General features: G+C 38.0%; 1 non-coding gene across 1 annotated transcript; it reads left to right on the top strand.

The window, feature by feature from the left end:
• Window positions 1-16,641: 16,641 nt before the first annotated feature.
• Window positions 16,642-16,748, top strand: LOC116637667. Its single transcript, XR_004300527.1, has one exon. It is a non-coding gene; the product is annotated as a U6 spliceosomal RNA (small nuclear RNA).
• The last annotated feature ends 2,278 nt before the right edge of the window (window positions 16,749-19,026 follow it).

Raw genomic sequence — 19,026 nt, 5'->3', positions numbered from 1 at the left:
ACTTGTTACTATTGTTCATTCATTTCAACTGCTCAGTACAATTCTGTTATGTGAACAAACAGTGTATACATTTATTTTTCTACAAGAAGTTAGGTTGTTTCCATATTTGTACTTTTAGGAACAACAATATAATGAATATCTTTACATTTTCTAGGATAGCCACTATCTTAGTCAGCTTGGTCTACCATAACCAAATGCCCTACGCTGGGTGGTTTAAACAACAGATATTTATTTTCTCACGGTCCTAGAGGCTAGAAGTGCAAGATCAGGGTACCAGCATGGTTGGGGTCTGGTGAGAGGTCTCAGCTGGCTTGTAGATAGTCACCTTCTAGCTATGTCATCACATGACAGAAAGAGGGGGAATGAGAGAGAGGGGGAGAAAGATATATCTCTTCTTATGCTATCAGTTAAGGCCCCACCCGTACGACCTCATTTAACCTTAATTACCTACTAAAGACCCAATCACCAGATATAGTCACATTGGGGGTCAGGGCTTCAACATATGAATTTTGGGAGGACACAATGCAGTCCATAGCATCCACCTGTAGTAAAATTGTTAGTTTGTATGGAATCCACATCTTCAAATATTCTAGATATTTCCAAATTGCTCTCCAAAATGGTTGCAATAATTTAGACACCCACCAGCAAGCATACAGATGACAGGGGTATTTTTAACTAAAAGAACTTATAAATTCCGAATGTAAGATGGAGGGTACAATCTTTTCAAGTTGCAACTACTTTTTCCTATTCCACCATTATCTGGAAAGTCTTCTTCCAAGTAGCTGTCTAAACATTGGCTTCTGCCAACCGGTTCTTTCATTTGCAGCCATGATACCACAGGGAGTGGTGTGTTCTCTTTTCTAATCCCAAAACTAATGAAAAACACTGACCTGAATCAATAGAGTTTCATTAGGGGTCAATGACATGGAGTAGAACTACTCAGTGGTTTCAGAGTGAAAGCTAGAGTTTTTTCCCAGAGAAGCCAGGTCTTCTTTGCTGGGAACAGAAAGATAACAAAGTTTCAAGTCCACTGCTGTAGATCCCCTCCATATCCAATCATTTCTGTGAAAAGCCAGTGTTCTTTGACATCCACAGTGGTTTTTCTTTTTTCCAATAGCATATTTAATATTCCTCAAAATGGTTTAAATGGCATTTGATTCTCTCCCTCTCATTCACTCTGGCTTCCCCCAATTTTAACATTTTGCTTTCTTACTTCTTCAGCACTCAGGCACCCTATTTTCCTTTTGTTAATGTGATACTTCTTTATGCAAAGCTAGGGGCGTTTTATTTGTCCCCTGAGGTACTTGTCTGTGAATTGAGAAGAGTCTGTTTAGAGAAAGAGATGGTTTCAATCATGTAGACAGTCTATGAATCAAAGGGATTTTTCAGAGTGAGTTAAACAATCTATTTTCCTTCCTGTATGTGTCACCATTTTTCTGGAAACTCTTACTTATCAGGTAAAACTGTACTTAAGGAGGTTCTCTGACAGCTTAATCATGGTGACACTGGATCCCACAGCGAAGCCAGAAAGCTGAAAGTGTTTGCAGCTCTCATTTCCGTGGCAACTGTCTGAAGGGCCAAATATAGGAGCATTATTTCTCTGTAGGACCCAGCAGAAGAAGTAACTGGGTGGCGAGGAAAACCCCTTTTAGTCAGAAATTTTTCTTTAGGAGGTCAAGACCTTTGAAAAATTAATGGAAAAGTACCACAATACCTTTACATGTATTTTTTTTAATGCTTCATTTTTCTTAGCTAGGGAACTTTATATTTGCATGTCATAGTGGATCCATTTCCCCTTCACTGTCCCTTCTTCCCTTTTCATGTCTGTCAGTTTATCCATTCCTTATTCTTATCACTATAACATGATGCCTGTCTAACCCATCAGGATCTAGAAAAAATATTTAAAAATTAATACATGCTACCATTTATGAATAATCCTATACACACATGTAGCTCTCTGAGTGATGAATCAATAAATAACCTGTCTAATTAGTGCTATGCACATTCCCTGTATTATCTGGGGAAAAAGTTCTCTAAGCAGGAGTCAACATGGGGTAGTTGAATAGCTTTACAGTTCCTCTTGCCTTAGATCTTTATTATTTAATCTCAAAGACTCTGAATTTTTACAATACTTCTCTAATACTCAAATTAGACCATTTTTGAATAACCTACCGTTGTCTTTGGCATGAAGTATCAGGAAATCACCATAATGCTTCTCTTTGTGAAAGGAAGGAGGAATGTGTCTATGCCACACTGCTGAGCAATATACATAATACACATGAAAAGACTTAGGGTAAGGTGGGTGAACCTTCAAAGGAAAACCTGAACATTTCTATATGTCAGGCCGTTTGGCTCTTGATGGCCACACCTTAATTTCTACTCCTTAGGAGCTGCTCTATATAAAAAAGATCTTACAGCTTGAATATATACATATATAATTAGAGCAAATAAGCATCATTTTTATAGCTAGAAATTCAATTGAGTCATTAGTACGATCATTATTGGGACACCTCTTTTGAAGTCACTGAGTAACCTCTTAAAATTCATGTCATTCATCAACTCCTTTATCAGGGTCAAAGTGAGAGAGAATTAAGGCAGTTATCCAGCTAGACTAAAACCCTTTTAATTATTGTGACACAGCTGTGTCTTCGATCTGTTTTTAGCTCCCATTTATTATTTCTTAGTGGTCATTTACCAACATTTTTATTTCATTTCTCACAATTTACAATAGTTTTTATTAGAAACACTGAGTAAATTCTGCCATTATTTGTTATGAAACAAGTCCTGAAAAGAAAGAGTTACATAAATGGACCAAAAGCATAAAACTTAATAGGTAATATTTCTTCCCAAGTTGTCCTCAATTAAGCTGTGGTCCTTAAACATTAAAAAGGAATTGTATGTTTATAATTCCTATGTTACACACATTCTTATGTATAAAATCCTTATTTTACATTTGTGATTAGTGTATGTATATTATATGTGTATACATATATGCATATACACACACTCATGAAACAAGTGATTCATATCTACAGTTTCTGGATTTTGTTTTGCTTCCTTGGATGCATGCTTTTTGTCCTCGGAAGCAAAAGAGCATGTTTTACTTTTTTTTTTTTTTTAAAGATTTTATTTATTTATTTGACAGAGAGAGAGATAGCAAGAGCAGGAACACAAGCAGAGGGAGTGGGAGAGGGAGAAGCAGGCTTCCCGCTGAGCAGGGAGCCTGATTCATGACCTGAGCCAAGGGCAGACACTTAACGACTGAGCCACCCAGGCGCCCCAAACTTTTATTAATATTGTTGATAGTAATAACAATAAAGTCCTAGTTCTATATTGAAATACTGATTAGTTGATGGTTTCTTTATATATATGATATTACACCCCCAATTCTATAATCAGTAGAAGAGATTTTGTAAACTAAAATCTCTTGTAAAAGAGACTTGTAAACTACTACTAGTAGTCGTTTTGCTATGATTTCTAAAAGAAACACTCCATGCATTTTAGGCGAAAGCTGTTGGGTACTAGGGCCAGGATGGCATCCCTTACTTCCTCCAAAGCTTAGGAAGAGGGGCATCTCAAAAGGGTGTGGCTCATACCCATGTTCTCTATGGAAAGCTGACCCTGGGACCCTCACCCTCCTCCTTGGTCTCTCTGAGGCCTCATGAGCTGGTAGCTCTCTCATGGCTTGTGCAGTGACCAAAAGCAGTGCCAGGCTCTAGACATGTCCCTATTTCTGCTATTCAAAGAGAAGAGTATTTTGATCTGTTTTAAAGAGAACTGAGTCACTCATGTAACTGTGGGAGGTGCAGGGATGTATCTGGCGCTTGGGCACATGAAGCCAGGATCAAATCCTGCCAGAGCTCTCCCTCTTTTCCTTGCTTGTCCCTGCTTCTCTCAATGTTGGTGCTCTTCCACAGAAGAGCTTCCTCCTCACAGGAGAACTCAGCCACCCGCTACACCAGAGCCTCCCATCTCTATCTGCCACAGAGAGCAGCCGGGACCTGTGCAACGGACCTGGCTAGCGGGGCAACTGCCACTGGTCCAGCTGGGGTGCGCCACTCAACAGTAAGAATATGGCACTCCGGAGAGAGTTTTTAAAGTGCTTTTGCTGGGTACTCAGAATTGATTTACAAGATAATCTTACTTAGTCTTTAAGCCCTTGGCTCAAGTCACCTGTTACCTAGAAGTGAAGTCTTACAATGGCCTTTACAAGTATTTGAACTGTATATAAGACATGATACATAGATTTAAGCTCATTTTTAAATACCAGCTATATTAAATGAGGGCTGGAAAATCTCAGTTTTAATGTTATTAAATTTTTATAGTTAAAATATATGATTACCAGTAAAGTTTACTGGCTATAAAATTTGTAGGGAAAACAGTTCAATGACAATTCAATTATCTTTCTCAGTACATGAGGCTCTTATGAGGTATAGATTATGGAGAGAAATGGCTTTCAGAATGAATTTAAGGAGAACATTCTGGTTACAAACAGAAAGGTCATATGTCTATACTAAATAGTTTCATTTTTTAAAAATATGAGAAAAATTAATAATAAGATTTTAATTAAATAAAAAAGTAAAGTTATGAGATGCCTGGGTGGCTCAGTCAGTCAAGCGGCTGCCTTCAGATCAGGTCATGATCTCAGGGTCCTGAGATTGAGCCCCGCATCAGGGCTCCCTGCTCAGTGGGAAGTCTGCTTCTCTCTCTTCCTCTGCCCCTCCCCCCTGCTCATTCTCTCTCTCTCTCTCACTCTCTCTCTCTCAAATAAATAAAAATCTTTATAAAAAAAGTAATGTTAGTTAAAATAGTGATGTTACTGAAGAATGTCAGAGTTCTCTGAAAAAATGATGTTGAGAGTTTATATTAGAATAAATTTTTATCAGTTGAAGCCAAGGTTAGGAAACAGCTAAATCTCTGCATTCTGAACAGAGAAAAATGAGTTAATGCATTTTTATGCAATTTTTAAAGAAATGGAACACACATATATTTTCTACTACCTCTCTTAGTTTTTCTAAAATCAACTTTTATGTCCGTTTTCTAACAAATCATGACCACTACTTCTCCACAAAAGAACTAGAGATTCTTCCAAAAGAGGAGTCATTGTGAAGTGGAGCCGTCCCCCACGCAGGACATGAAAGGAGGTTGCATTTGAGATGTGCCCCAGCTTCCTCAGTTGGAACATAGGAAGAATTTTTCCACAGGAATAGGGAGCATTAAGGATTGGGTATTAAGACTTCTAAATACCAGCTATTCCTGGCACTTCAGCTTTATGACTGATGCATTTAGTAAGGACCACCAGTCAAATAAGAGAAATTAAACACTGATCTATTAATCTGAACAAGCATTTTTTAAACTCCTTGATTAAAGAATTTGAAGTATTCTGTGATGCAAAACCCATCTTAGGCCTGAGACTAAATTGCAATTTCCTGCTGCCTTTGAAAATATGAAATGTGGGAACTGTAATCTCAGGTATGCCTGGGAAGAAGAAAAAGAGAGGGAGAGAAGGAGAGGCAGAGAGAGGGGGAGAGAAAGAGAGAGAGAGGCTGCAGAGCAGACTCCAAGTCCATGAAGGCAAACAACTGTGGGAGGATGACAGAGCTGAGATAGTGAGGGTCCTTATCACCTTTTCTACAGTGATCCTGCCCACTTGGGAAAGGTGGCCCAATGAACATTAGGCTTCAACCAATCAGCTGCTCCTCTTCCTTTGGAAAGAGCAAATGAGGAAAAAGGGGGGCCAAAAGAGAGAAGGAAATCTGAGCAGTGAGAGAAAAAGTGTCCTTTGGGTGCCTTGGCATTATTGATATCATTCAGTTTTATTATGAGGCTAAATGGCCTTTTGGAACGTTATAATATTGTTTCTATGGGGAAATATTGTTTCTATGAATTCTAAATAAGTGACTCATAAATGAAGTTCTAGACTGCAACACATCAAGCATTTAGCTGCTTTTCAAATGAACTGCACATGCATCCTGTACTATGATGCTATATCTAGGAGTATGCTTTGTCAGCAATGACTGGACAGTCCTCCCAGAGTTCTACAGAATGAGGGTATAGATACATTTACTTCTTAGACTATCCCAGGAAATACATTTATTTCAGTAAATAATACAAATAGGAATTAACATAATAACTTATTAAGCTAGCAAATGCAATCAAAAGGGAAATTATTCTGGAAATAATAGCATTTTTTCTGGCTTAAATTCTATCATATTTATTTCCTGTAGTAGAACAATAATTGTATCAGTTAGCTTTTAGTGCATTATAAAGTCCATCCCAAAATTTAGTGACGAAACAAAAGCTTGGACTTACATGTCCATGAGAGGCAACATGCAAGGCCCCTTAATGCCTAGGCTCATAACTGGTACATTGTCATTTCCATTTCATTCTATTGCCCAAGGCAAGTCATATGGCTAAAACCAAAGTCAAGGGCTGGGGAAATATATTCGGCTCCTTTAGTGGACAGGATTGCAAGGTCAACTGCAAAAGGCATGGACACAGGAAAGGGAGAGAATTGGAACCAATGATTCAATCTAGCACAGTGATCACTGGCTCAGTAAACTTAAATTAGATACTACTCCTTGAAGATTCAGGTATCTCTGTGAGTACATAGGAATTAGGGATCAGGGAAAGGGGGGCAGGGCAAGGTTTTGAGTGGCATGTCTTACAAAGACACAATGCTTAAACCTGCCGTTTAAAGACTTAAGACTCTTTGAATTGGAGAATATTTTGAAGCATTTGATCCACTGGTCCTGCACAGAAAGTTATAGTCATCTTTCTCCATCTTAGAGCTTAGACAAAGAGAACCAGCCAAGAACGTTCCCATCAGATTGATGGGAGATGGATGCCCAACAAAGGCAGGAACACCTAAGGGGAAAGTAACTATATGAACCTTTACCAGCTTCGAGGAGTCTCAGTTAATTGGGGAAGTCTTAAGAAGGGCCCTGAAGTGCTAGAGATATGCCTCTGACTCAGTACCCATATCAGGATTACATAGAGGAAAGAATGACAGAATAATTCACTTGGTAACTATGCTTAACTTTTTAAGGGAGGGGGTATATAAAGAAAAAGGTTCTATATTTTCCTATAACTCCCCTGGCAGTTATGCTAAATGACCCTCTCCCTCCAACCTTTTCCTCTAGTATTGGGTTTCTTAACAACATCTTGGTCAGTCTTTACAAATTTTCAGCCTATTTTAGTTATTAGAACAGTTTAATTCTAGCATTTAAGATTCAGTCTTATTCTCAAACACGATTCAAAGTTCATCTTCTCCTACCTCCAGCTCAGGCAAGATCTGCCTGGAGGGATCACGGATGCATCTGTATCCACCTCCTTCTCCCTCTTCCAACTGTATTTCAAGTGGGGGTGGGGGAAGGGGGGTAGAGTTACAGACCTCTTCTTGGTTAACCATGACTGCACTTGTGTACAAGGTCTAGATAGAATGATGAGGAGGCTCCAACATCCTTCACTAATGGTGGGGGAGGGGGACCCTGTTTGTTACCATCCTGTTCCTAACACACACACACACACACACACACACACACACACACACACACACCCCTTATATTGCCCAAAGCTATAGCCCTGGTTCTCATCTTTTAGCAAACTGTGAGCTCAGCAGGGACACATGGGATCCATCTTCTAATGAAAACTGACAGATGACAGGCAGAGTGGCCGTTGGATCTTACCTTGCCCTCTCTCTCCAAATCTCTGCCCCTATTCACATCACATGGGGGACCAAGCAACATGTCCACTCTTTAACCAAATCCTCTTATGAGGATAAAAATATTGTCCTCCACTTCTTGTAGGTACCCTAATCTTTAGAAAAAATTCTTTTCTCCCTTTTCCTTGCTATTAGCTTCGGGGAAGGGAAAGCTACACCTCTTTCCCTCTCGGTCCTGTCGGCGGGGGAAGCAGAGGTGGGAGGTGCTAGGATTGGTGGCAGGAGCAATTCTGCCAGTTGAAGCTCTGGGAGAATATGGCTGGCTCTAGATGCTGGCAGCTCTCTGATTTTAAAATGTGGACATACTCACTGATTTTTGGCTTTAGTTTGGAGCCCTAGCTGCAGTTCAGGGACAACAGGAAAAGTCTTCTTATATGTCCTATTAGTTTTGGAATCAGTCAGAACGTTTCAAATCTGGGCTCTACTATTTACTATTGAGTCTCATGTTCTTCATCTGTAAAATGGTGTTACTAGAAACTACTTCTCAGGGTTATTGTGATGATAAAATTAATGAATGAATGTCATTTGGCTCCCATATAAACTGTGTTAATTACTCTTAGTTATTTTTTCTCATCATCCCATCCTCTACGTCTATCTCCTGCACCTTACTTGGAACCACTTTCATGCATGTGTGTATCTATGTAGACAGATATAAATGTATATGTGTGTGTATAAGATCTAGGCTTTGCTATTTTTGCCCCTTGAATCCATGTTATGTTATTGGTGCAGAAAAATATATTTGGGATATAAATCTTCAACATTCAGTAGCAATAGTCCTATGTTCTTATATGATTCAAGTCGTAAGTTACTGAGGGTATCAGGTATGGACTTTCTACTTCCTGCAGCACACTGTGTAGGTGTATTATTACCAGAAATCCTCCATAACGCTACCCAGTCATTTTGGTCTCTGTTTTTACTGAAATGACTAGGATGAAAGAAAAGAAAGATTGAAACAAAGAAATGTGATTGTTTTTATGTTTTACCATCAAGAATATTGTTTTAGTTAAAATGAGACCATTCAAATGAGAATAAACAAATTTAAATAAAAAAGGAGTTTTGATGATGATTTCTAAACTGAATGGGGTTTTACCTGATAAAATCTACAAAGCAGAATATTCTCAAAAAATATCAGCTGCATGTAATCATTAATGCATGCTTTCACACCTTCAAATATGGTAGAATTTTTATAAACTCAATAGATAGCTTTTTAAGATACCTGGGCTCGGGGTGCCTGGATGCCTTCAGCTCGGGTCATGATCCCAGGGTCCTGGGATCGAGCCCCGCATTGGGCCCCCTCCCTGCTCCATGGGGAGCCTGCTTCTCCCTCTTCCACTCCCCCTGCTTGTGTTCCCTCTCTGGCTGTGTTTCTCTCTGTCAAATACAAAACAAAAACAAAAACAAAAAAAACCTTTAAAAAAAAAAAAAAAAAAGATACCTGGGCGCTCTGTTTCCAGAAAGGAAACTAGTTTGATTGTTCTTTCAACAAACATTTGTTAAATTACAAAGCTAAAGAGGCTCTCTGCCTCTTCTCCATTGCTTTAAAGTTTAAAGCTTAGTCTAACAGAGGAGAAATGAAGTGAACAAAAAAAAATCACACGTCAGTATCTTCCTAGTTCTCTACTGCCCTAACACTGGCCTCCACCAACACCATCCATTTTTGACACCCCTAACACTACCATGACCACCTCCGCCATTACAAAGCAATCTTAAAAAGGTTTGCTATATTTGCCCTACAGGAAAGTCTACAAGAATTGGAGAAATCTTGATTCATTCCTTCTCAATGATCTGCAAAATCTACACAATATTGTCCTGACTTGTCACATTAACCAAGTTACCAGTTTCTTCCATAGGTAGCATTTGGTAAAGACAACAAATATGCCTAGAATACCTATGCTCAGGTTCTGCTTTCACTTGCAAGTACACACACACATATGAACACATGGCCTAACAGTAACTGGGAGAAAGGCAGAATTTGTATTTAATTTTATTTTTAGACAGAGATTGCAAGAGGATATACTCATAGCTATGGCTGATTTGACTAATAAAAATGACTGCAATAATTCTGACAGAGCAACAAAAATATCTCATGAGTTTTGTGCACACACATAGATTATGGCCAAGAAAACAGAGTAATAGGATGTTGGAATTGAAGTGTCTCAGAAGTCACTAGTCCAGGGGCACCTGGGTGGCTCAGTTGGTTAAATATCTGCCTTTGGTTCAGGTCATGAGCCCGGGGTCCTGGGATAGAACCCCGTGTTGGGCTCCATGCTCAACGGGGGGCCTGCTTCTTCCTCTCCCTCTGCCTGCCCCACTCCCCGCCCCACTCTCGCTCTCTTTTTCAGATAAATAAATAAAATATTTTTTTAAAAAGTCACTAGTCCAAATCTCTCATTTTACTGATGAGGAAGTTTAGGTCTCTGGCTGTGTCAGGAAAAATTCGGAAGACATTTAAATGGGAAAAAAAATTACTTGCACACCCTTCTAGGTTGTCCAGTTCTACAGGGGTCTGAGACCAGTGTTTGAGCTATTTTATAACTCTGTAAGTCTTAGAAAACTTACAGTAACGCAAATTATTCTTGTCCATAGAAATGCAAATGGATATTTTCATGTAGAATGCAACTGATTGTGGCCCTGTGGATTATTGACCAGTTTTTTTTATCTATTTGCAAATTTATTTCAACATTCCTAATAACATGTGTGCACATGCACACACATGTGTGTGCTTTTGAACCAGTTTTTTGTTTTTTTTTTATCTTACTGGCTCTCTCATTCATTAATGTATTAAATAAAATCACAACCACCAGCTTAGTTCCGCATTTAGCATATCAAGGAACAGACTTGGCCAAATATGGTTTTATTTTATGGAGTTTTACTTTAGGAGGTCCAGATATCAAAAGGGAGGGGAAAAGCTTGCTTCTTTTGTCCCCAGATGATTGTGGAAGAAGAAAGGAGATAGAGGCAGTGATGGGGAATAGCCAGATGCAGGCCCCAATGTGTTACAGAAGAGAAAAGAAATGAATATCTGGGTCTTGTTATAAATGTGATTACCTGAATTCAGCCCAGTTGTACTGAATCACTCTGTGATTTTGAGCCTCATGCGCACTCAGGTTTGAAAATCACCGTTCTAGAGTCACAAAAATACTTCAAGACTATTAAAAAGGGAGGGAAAACATGAGTTAAACAAGGCAAGAAAAGAAAGCTCTACAACACTGATCTAGTTAAAATTTTAATAGGGAATGGCCCATAGAAAACTATACCCTGTATCTTTGGGGGAATGGCTTCAAATGTGGGTATAGTTTTGGCAGGATTATTTTGTATTTCATTTAAAGAGACTACCAGAGAGTGTTTTCGTATGGTTCTCCAAGCACAGTAAAGACTTTGCCTTCGATGCTATTTTGAATGATAGCTGCCGAATCCCTCCCAAGCAGCTCCTGCTTCAGAGGGAAGGATTAAAGTCAGAATCCTTCTCTAATGGGGATCTGTTCATTTTTACAATCAGCAACAACAACAACATGTTATTTTGTTTGTTTGATGTTTCAGAACTTAAAATGCCAATTCTAAGAGAGAAGATGCCCAAGCTTCACCGATTTTGCAGAAGCCAAACAAACTCTTTCATGACAGAACATAGCACTATCCTTACAGAAAAATGCAAGGTGGCAAACTGTGTGTGGGGCACAGGGCCTCCCCACGGCTTTTGGGGCCAGATAGACTTGAGCTCTGGAGCACGCTGATGTGGTCTTAAAGGTTCTAAAAATATCAGTGTAACTCAATTAATTAGATTAGAGAGGACTTGGACCTCGGCATAATTTAACACTTTCTTGCCTCTCACGTCTGAGTATGTGCATCAAGACTAGTTCAAATATTGGGAAACTAAAATAGATTCTATTAAGTTGTTTAAAAAACCCCCAACAAACCCTTAACTGTTTCATGAGAAGCAAAGAAAAAGAGGCACTCTTAAAGCAAAGTATTGAAATACAGCTTCTGCAAAACTGTCTTTGGGCTTGGTAAGGTTAACCCTGGTGATTGCACTCTATCCCACCTAGCAATAACCTCAGTTCCTACATGTGCCCTGTGCTTGTCACCAAAGGTGCTGTAAAGACAAATAAGCCATGGCCCTCCAGGAATCCTTGTATTAGTTTAATAGGAATATTGATAAGTTATGGAACTATTAAAGACACTCTTCTCAGTAACAGCAGATATTAAAGTTGCAGGAATAAAATATATTGCTGGTCAGGCTAAAGCTACATTTAAAGCTATATTTGTGGAAGAACTAAGGTCAAGTCTCAATATTGTAATTTAGGTATCTCTTAGATGACGTGTCACAAAATTGATTTATAGCTGTAGCTCATGATCAAGTCATCCAGTGATTCCTCTTGAGTGAACCAAATCTGACTGAAGAATAGACCCTAGACAGTGAGACTGCTTGTAAAAGAAATGAATGAATACTTTCCATTATAAACTCTTGACATCAGTGTTAACAGAATTCAGTAAGTACATGACCTGAAATATCTATAGATGACTTAACCACTTAAGCAACAACTTAATTCAGACTCTGGAAGTATTGCCCACCACCCACCTTTGCTCACAGGATTCAGGTAATATAATATAGGTTTGAAAAATCACTCTGAACAAAGTATGGAGCTAAATATTCATTAGACTACATCTCAGGGATATGGAGATCCTAGTTGTTCAAATGGCAACAAAACTAGCAAAGTTGTATTGTTATAGAAAATCTACTGCATTTGTAGCAGGGCCCTCTATTATGTACTGATAACATGGAAATTAACTCTCCTTGTAGTGTGTTAAAAAAAGAAAACACTGGGAATAGAGGATTAAACAAAACTAAAAATATTATTTTGCTGCAGATCTTTTGGGAGTCTTTATATGCCAATATCTCTTAATAGAGCAGGAGATAAAATATGCAGAATTTCCCAGATATATTTGACTATTGTATTAAGATTAAGTTTAACTAGGAGTGACAGAAAAAATCTAAAATATAAGTGTCTTAGTGTCTTAAACTAGACAAAACTTTATTTTTTTCTTAAGTAAAATTCCACAGATACATAGTCTGGAGCAACTTTGGCTCTTTAGGGTATCATGGCTCAATCTTCCATTGTTAAGACCACCTCATGGTTCCATGTGGCTGCTCCAGCTCCAACCAATACATCCACAATCCATCCAGCAGGAAGGAGGAAATGAAAAGAAGAGAATCCCCTAACCTATCAAGGATACTTCCTAGATGTTGTAAAGTGACTTTTGATTATATCCTATTGACAGAAACTTAGTTCTGTGACCTTACCTACTTGAAAAACAGGGTTAAAAATGTAGTATTTATTCTGTGTAGCCATGTGCCTGGTTAAAAATTCTATTTTTGTGGGAGAGGAGGAGAGGACCATGAACAATCTTTGCCACAACCATGAAACTATTTCATGAAGCATGTCACAAAATAAAGTTGTAAAAGTGTTGGTTTAAATTAATTACTTTTTAAAAAGATTTTATTTATTTATTTGAGAGAGAGAGTGCAAGAGAGAGAGCACGAGATGGGGAGGGGAGGAGGAGAGGGAGAAGCAGATTCCCTCTTGAGCAGGGAGCCTGAGACTAGACGTGGAGCTCCATCCCAGGATCCTGGGATCATGAGCTGAAGGCAGACGCTTAACTGACTGAGTGACCCAGGCGCCCCTATTACTTTTGACAGTATTTTCTCAAATGCTAAGGATCTATGTCCAAGGGAATTCATTGGAAGAGTCTGAGAACTGGCAATGGCAAACTGATTTACTAAGTCATTCAATTCTTACAGGAACCAGAAGCATAAAAGGAAGAATTAATGCTATTTCATTTGAATCTAGCCACTGCAATAATTTATTTGAAAATTTAATGTTTCTTAACTGCCAAGAAGTCATCTCTTTGAGATGTAATTGTCAAAAAAGACAGAAACCTTATTTCCCAGTTTCTGTGGGAAAGTAGGAGTTTACTTGAGTGGGAACCTTGCTCCAAATTACAAAATGACCTCTTGTCATAAAGATATGACAAGTCTGTTTTCCTTTGGATAGAGCCAATTAACTAACATAGATGGTCACCCCAATTACCAGATCTAAATTTAGGGTGAACTCTGTGTGACAAATAGTACTGTCAAGTCTTCTTATTTAAGAACTGATTAGTGTTTATCCTGACAACTTTTATGGAATGAATTGTATCTGCCTGGCTATATAAAAAGATGTGATTTTTTCTGTTTTTGCAATCTTTTAGTTGATTGCTTGAGATGCGCATCACATTCTGGTTTAACGCTCATTCAACATAGAACTTTTTCCCCCCTTCTATTTTTGTGGAGAATTTCTCTTGGTTGGCAGGAGATTTTTTAAATTTATAGTTCCCCAACATTGTCCTCAAGCTCATTTACACCATATTACTTAGCATATTCTCTATTGCAAGTAACAGACTGCTGTAATTTGACATTGACGTAGAGCCTAACAAGCCCTTTCTTAGTTGGTGTGGCTAAGGCGAACATTCACTTAAAGGAAAAAGATTTTCTTCAAGAGATTTAGTCGACATTCCATGCTTCCAAATTCTTGAGGGTTGAGCTCTGTGTTCACCACAGACTCAGTGAGATTCTTATTATGTCTTTTTGTGACGACAAAACCAGCTGCATTGCTGGATACAGGCTGCGGACCACAAAGATAAGAAGCCCCCATTAGCCTTTAGAGTATTTGTTGCCTTGGGGGCCATAACACAATAAACTAGGTGGCTTAAAACAACAAAAGTTATTACCTCACAGTTGTGGAGTCTAGAAGTCTGAATTCAGTGTCAACGGGCCTGCATTCCCTTTGAAACCTGTAAGGGAATCCTCCTTTGCCTCTTCCTAGCTTCTGGTGGTTTGTAGGCGATCTTTTGTGTTGCAGCTACATAAGTCCAATCTCTGCCTTTGTTTCACGTGGCATTCTCTCTCAGTCTTCATGGCCATGTTCTCATAAGGACATTAGCCCCTATGCGAGTAGGGTTCCACTCAATTCAAGTATGACCTCATGCAATTAGTTAATAATTACATCTACAACTATCCTATTTCCAAATAAGGTCACATTCTGAGGTACTGAGGGTCAGGACTTTAACATATCTTATTTGGGGGGGGGGACATAATGCACCCTGCAACACTTAGTAAGAGCCACCAAAACTTAAAGTTACCTTCCCCAACCCTGCCGAATGTCTCAATCTCCGTGTGTTAAGGATGGATGTGATAAAGTGCTCTCTGATATTTTACTCCTAGTTTATGTTTCATATAATAACAGGAAAAACTCTTCCTGTCCAAGTTCTGAAGTAATCAAAAAGTGATATAAAGGAGTTAGTTAGCATTTGGAGGTAAACTTTAAAATTTTTTTACCTGGTAAGTGCTGGGCTAGAGAACATGGCTTCTATTTATGTGCACGTGGGGGCTTCCTAATACTGGAGCCCAGGATTCAATGTACCCATCTGGAGCCAGGGCAGCCAGATCACAGAGACATCACTGATATATAGGGATGCACCTAAGTTTGACCTTAACCCTGGTTATTTTGCCAGAAGGTACAAATGACAGATGCCTACTTTCAAATTATGGGCAGTCAAGATTGAACTTGTGGTAAAACTCTTCTTAGCAAATTCTGAAAAGATGGCAGTGGTGGAAGAGGTGTAGCTTTTAGATCTTCCCAAATTCCAACATAAAAAAGACAGTGAAATGAAAAAAAAGTAATGGACAGCATTTACAAGAAAACTAGGTGACAGGGTACTCCAGGAACCCCAAAATGCAAACCAGCAAGAGCCAAAAGACCAAGGCATTATCAGCATCTGTTTAGGAGAAAGCATAGAGAAGCCATGGGATGACTAACAACCTGACAGTAGGAGACCCAAAATGGCCCCTCATGGGGAGGCACAGTGGCCAGTGAGAGCAATAGCAGAAATGAGAGGGCTCTGTCCCTAGATTAGCAGGTGAGGCAAGCGGCCCTGCAGTAAGCCAGCTGACGGCTTAGCAGCATCACCTTCCCACCTTCCAAGGGGCTCATACTCAGGTAAAATAGGAGGGGCTAAATCAAAATTGATTGGGAAGGAACAACATAGATGAAGGAAAGTGGGGTTGACAAATAGAACAAAAAAATAAAACCAGACACAGCTCAGAAAAATCATCTTAAAAAATTAAAAAGAAAATTCAACACTGCACAGGAACACAGGAGTTGTTAAATAGCCTTCTGATAATCAGAAAAACGAAATTCACATAAAAATAAGTAACAGAAATGTGTCAAGGCCAAAACCCATACAAAGGTATTATGTGTTTTCAATAAAAAGTCCTATTTGAGAATTTTTCACATCTTGTGAGGATGAGTTAAATTACAGTTTTTGCCACCTTAAAATTTTATGAGAAAAGGAAAAAGTGCAAAATCTTGATAAATTACTTTTAATTTTGACATAACAAAGAATGTAAAGAGAAAGGAAAATGGAATATATTGTAAAAAATATTTACAACATTTTCATTTCACTAATCATCTTTCAATTTGTGACTGCTAAAATTATTATATTAATTTTTAAAATTATTTTCAGATATATTCTTGACACCTACTTTTTTCTCTTACAGCAGTATTTGGGTTTGGCTTTGATTTCAGCCAAATACTGATTTTAACTCCTGGCTTATTAGCATTTGGAAAAAATATGTATCAGTGCATCTCAATCCTGTAAGGTTTTTGGCCTGGATGACAAAAAGAGAACATGGATTCTCAGTGGGTTGCTTACTCCCAAAAGATGAATGAGAGAAAGAGTTGGGCTGTGCATCCTCAACCTCTCTTTCTAGACTCATCGATCAGATTAAGTCCTTATCAATTATTTACTGCTGTTTAAAATCCACCTGAAAACTTAGCGGTTTTAAAACAACAACAATTTTATATGTTCACAATACCATGGGCTGTGCCTGCTTCAGCAACACATAACTAAAATCGGAACAATACGGAGAAGATTAGCAGGGCCGCTGTGCAAGGACGACATACAAATTCATGAAACATTCTATATTGTTAAGCAGTCAATTCATCAAGAAGATATAATAATTGTAAATATATGCACTCAATGTCAGAGCACCTAAATATATTAAGCAAATAGTAACAATTCTGAAGGGAGAATTTGACAATACAATAATAGTAGGGGACTTCAATACCCTATTTCAGCAATGGATAGATCATCCAGAGAGAATATAAAAAAGAAAATGTTGAACTTGAAACATACATTGGACCAAATGGACCTAACAGACATATACAGAACATTCTGTCCATCAGCAGCAGAATACACATTCTTCTCAACTACACACAGAACATTCTCTAGGATAGATCATATGGTAGGCCACAAAGCACATCTTAGTAAATTAAGAAGATTGAAATCATAGAAAGTATCTTTTCCAACCACAAGAGTGTAACTAGAAATCAACAACAAGAGGAAAGTTGGAAATTTACCAAGCATGTGGAAACTAAAGAACACACTCCTGAACAATCCATGGGTCAAAGAAGAAATAAAAAGTAAATTTTAAAAATGTCAAAACAAATGAAAATGGAAACACATGGGATACTGCACAAGCAGTTCTGAGAGAAAGTTTATAGCAATAAATGCATATGCTAAGAAAATAGAAAGATCTCAAACAACCTAACTTTATGCCTCCAGGAACTAGAAAAAGAAGAACAAACTAAGCCCAAGTTGGAGAAGGAAGGTAATAACAAAGATTAGAGCAGAAACAAATAAAATACAGACCAGAAAAACACTAGAAAAGACCAATGAAACTAAGCCGGTTTTTTAAAAAGATAAACACAAAATTGGGAAACCTTTAGCTAGACCAACTAAGAATAAAAAAGAGAAACTCAAATAAAATCAGAAATGAAACAGGAGACATTACAACTGGTATTGCAGAAATAAATAGCATCATAAGTGACTACTATGAGCAATTATAGACCAAAAAATTAGATAAACCAGAAGAAATGGATAAATTCCTAGAAACATACAACCTACCAAGACTGAATCAGGAAGAAATAGAAAATCTTAATAGACTAATAATAAGTAAGGAGATTGCATTGGTAATCAAAAACCTCCCAACACAGGAAAGCCCAGGAGCAGATAGCTTCACTGATAAGTTCTACCAAATATTAAAAGAATCATTAACAACAATCCTTTCAAACTCTTCCAAAAAAATTGAATGGGAAGGAACACTTTCATTCATCTTCATTTTATGAGGCCAGCATTACCCTAACACCAAAATCCAGATAAGTATACTACAAACAACAACAACAAAAACAACAGCAACAACAAAACCCTATAGAATGATATTCCTAATGAATATAAATGCAAAAACTCTCAAAAAAATATTAGTGAACCGAATTCAACAACACATTAAGTGTTTTATTCCTGGGATGCAAGAATGTTTCAACAGACACAAATCAATAAATGTGACACAGTACATTAAATAGGATAAAAGATAAAAGCCATGTGATCATTTCGATAGATGCAGAAAAAGCATTTGACAACATACAACATCTTTTCATGATAAAAACCTTCAACAGATTGGATATAGATGAAACACATCTTAACATCATAAAAGCCATATGTGACAAACCCACAGCTAACATTATACTCAATGGTGGAAGATTGAAAGCTTTTTCTCTAAGATCAGGAACAAGACCAGAGTTCCCACTCTCACCACTCCCATTTAAAAATAGTACTGGAAGTCCTTCCTCAAGTAATCAGGCAAGATATAGAAATAAAAGGCATCCAAATAGGAAAGGAAGAAGTAAAATTTTTATTATTTGCAGATGATATAATCTTATGTGTAGGAAATACTAAAAACCCAACCAAAAACTACCAGAACTAATCAATGAATTCAATCAAGTTTCAGGATATAAAATCAACATACAGAAATCAATTGTGAATTGCGTAGGACTGTTGCATCACAGACCTGTACCTCTGAAACAAATAATACATTATATGTTAAAAGAAAGAAGATGGTAGGAAGGGAAAAATGAAGGGGGGGAAATTGGAGGGGGAGACGAACCATGAGAGACTATGGACTCTGAGAAACAAACTGAGGGTTCTAGAGGGGAGGGGAATGGGGGGATGGGTTAGCTTGGTGATGGGTATTAAAGAGGTCACGTATTGAATGGAGCAGTGGGTGTTATACGCATACACAAACAATGAATCATGGAACACTACATCAAAAACTAATGATGTAATGTATGGTGATTAACATAACATAATAAAATAAAATTTTAAAAAAAGACAAAAAAAAGAAATCAATTTTGTTTTTATATGCTAATAAC

The sequence above is a fragment of the Phoca vitulina genome, unplaced genomic scaffold (genome assembly GCF_004348235.1).
Source record: "Phoca vitulina isolate PV1807 unplaced genomic scaffold, GSC_HSeal_1.0 scaffold14, whole genome shotgun sequence".
Lineage (NCBI taxonomy): Eukaryota > Metazoa > Chordata > Mammalia > Carnivora > Phocidae > Phoca > Phoca vitulina.
The sequence above is the reverse complement of the archived record's forward strand: the minus strand, read 5'-3'. Positions and strand labels throughout refer to the sequence as shown.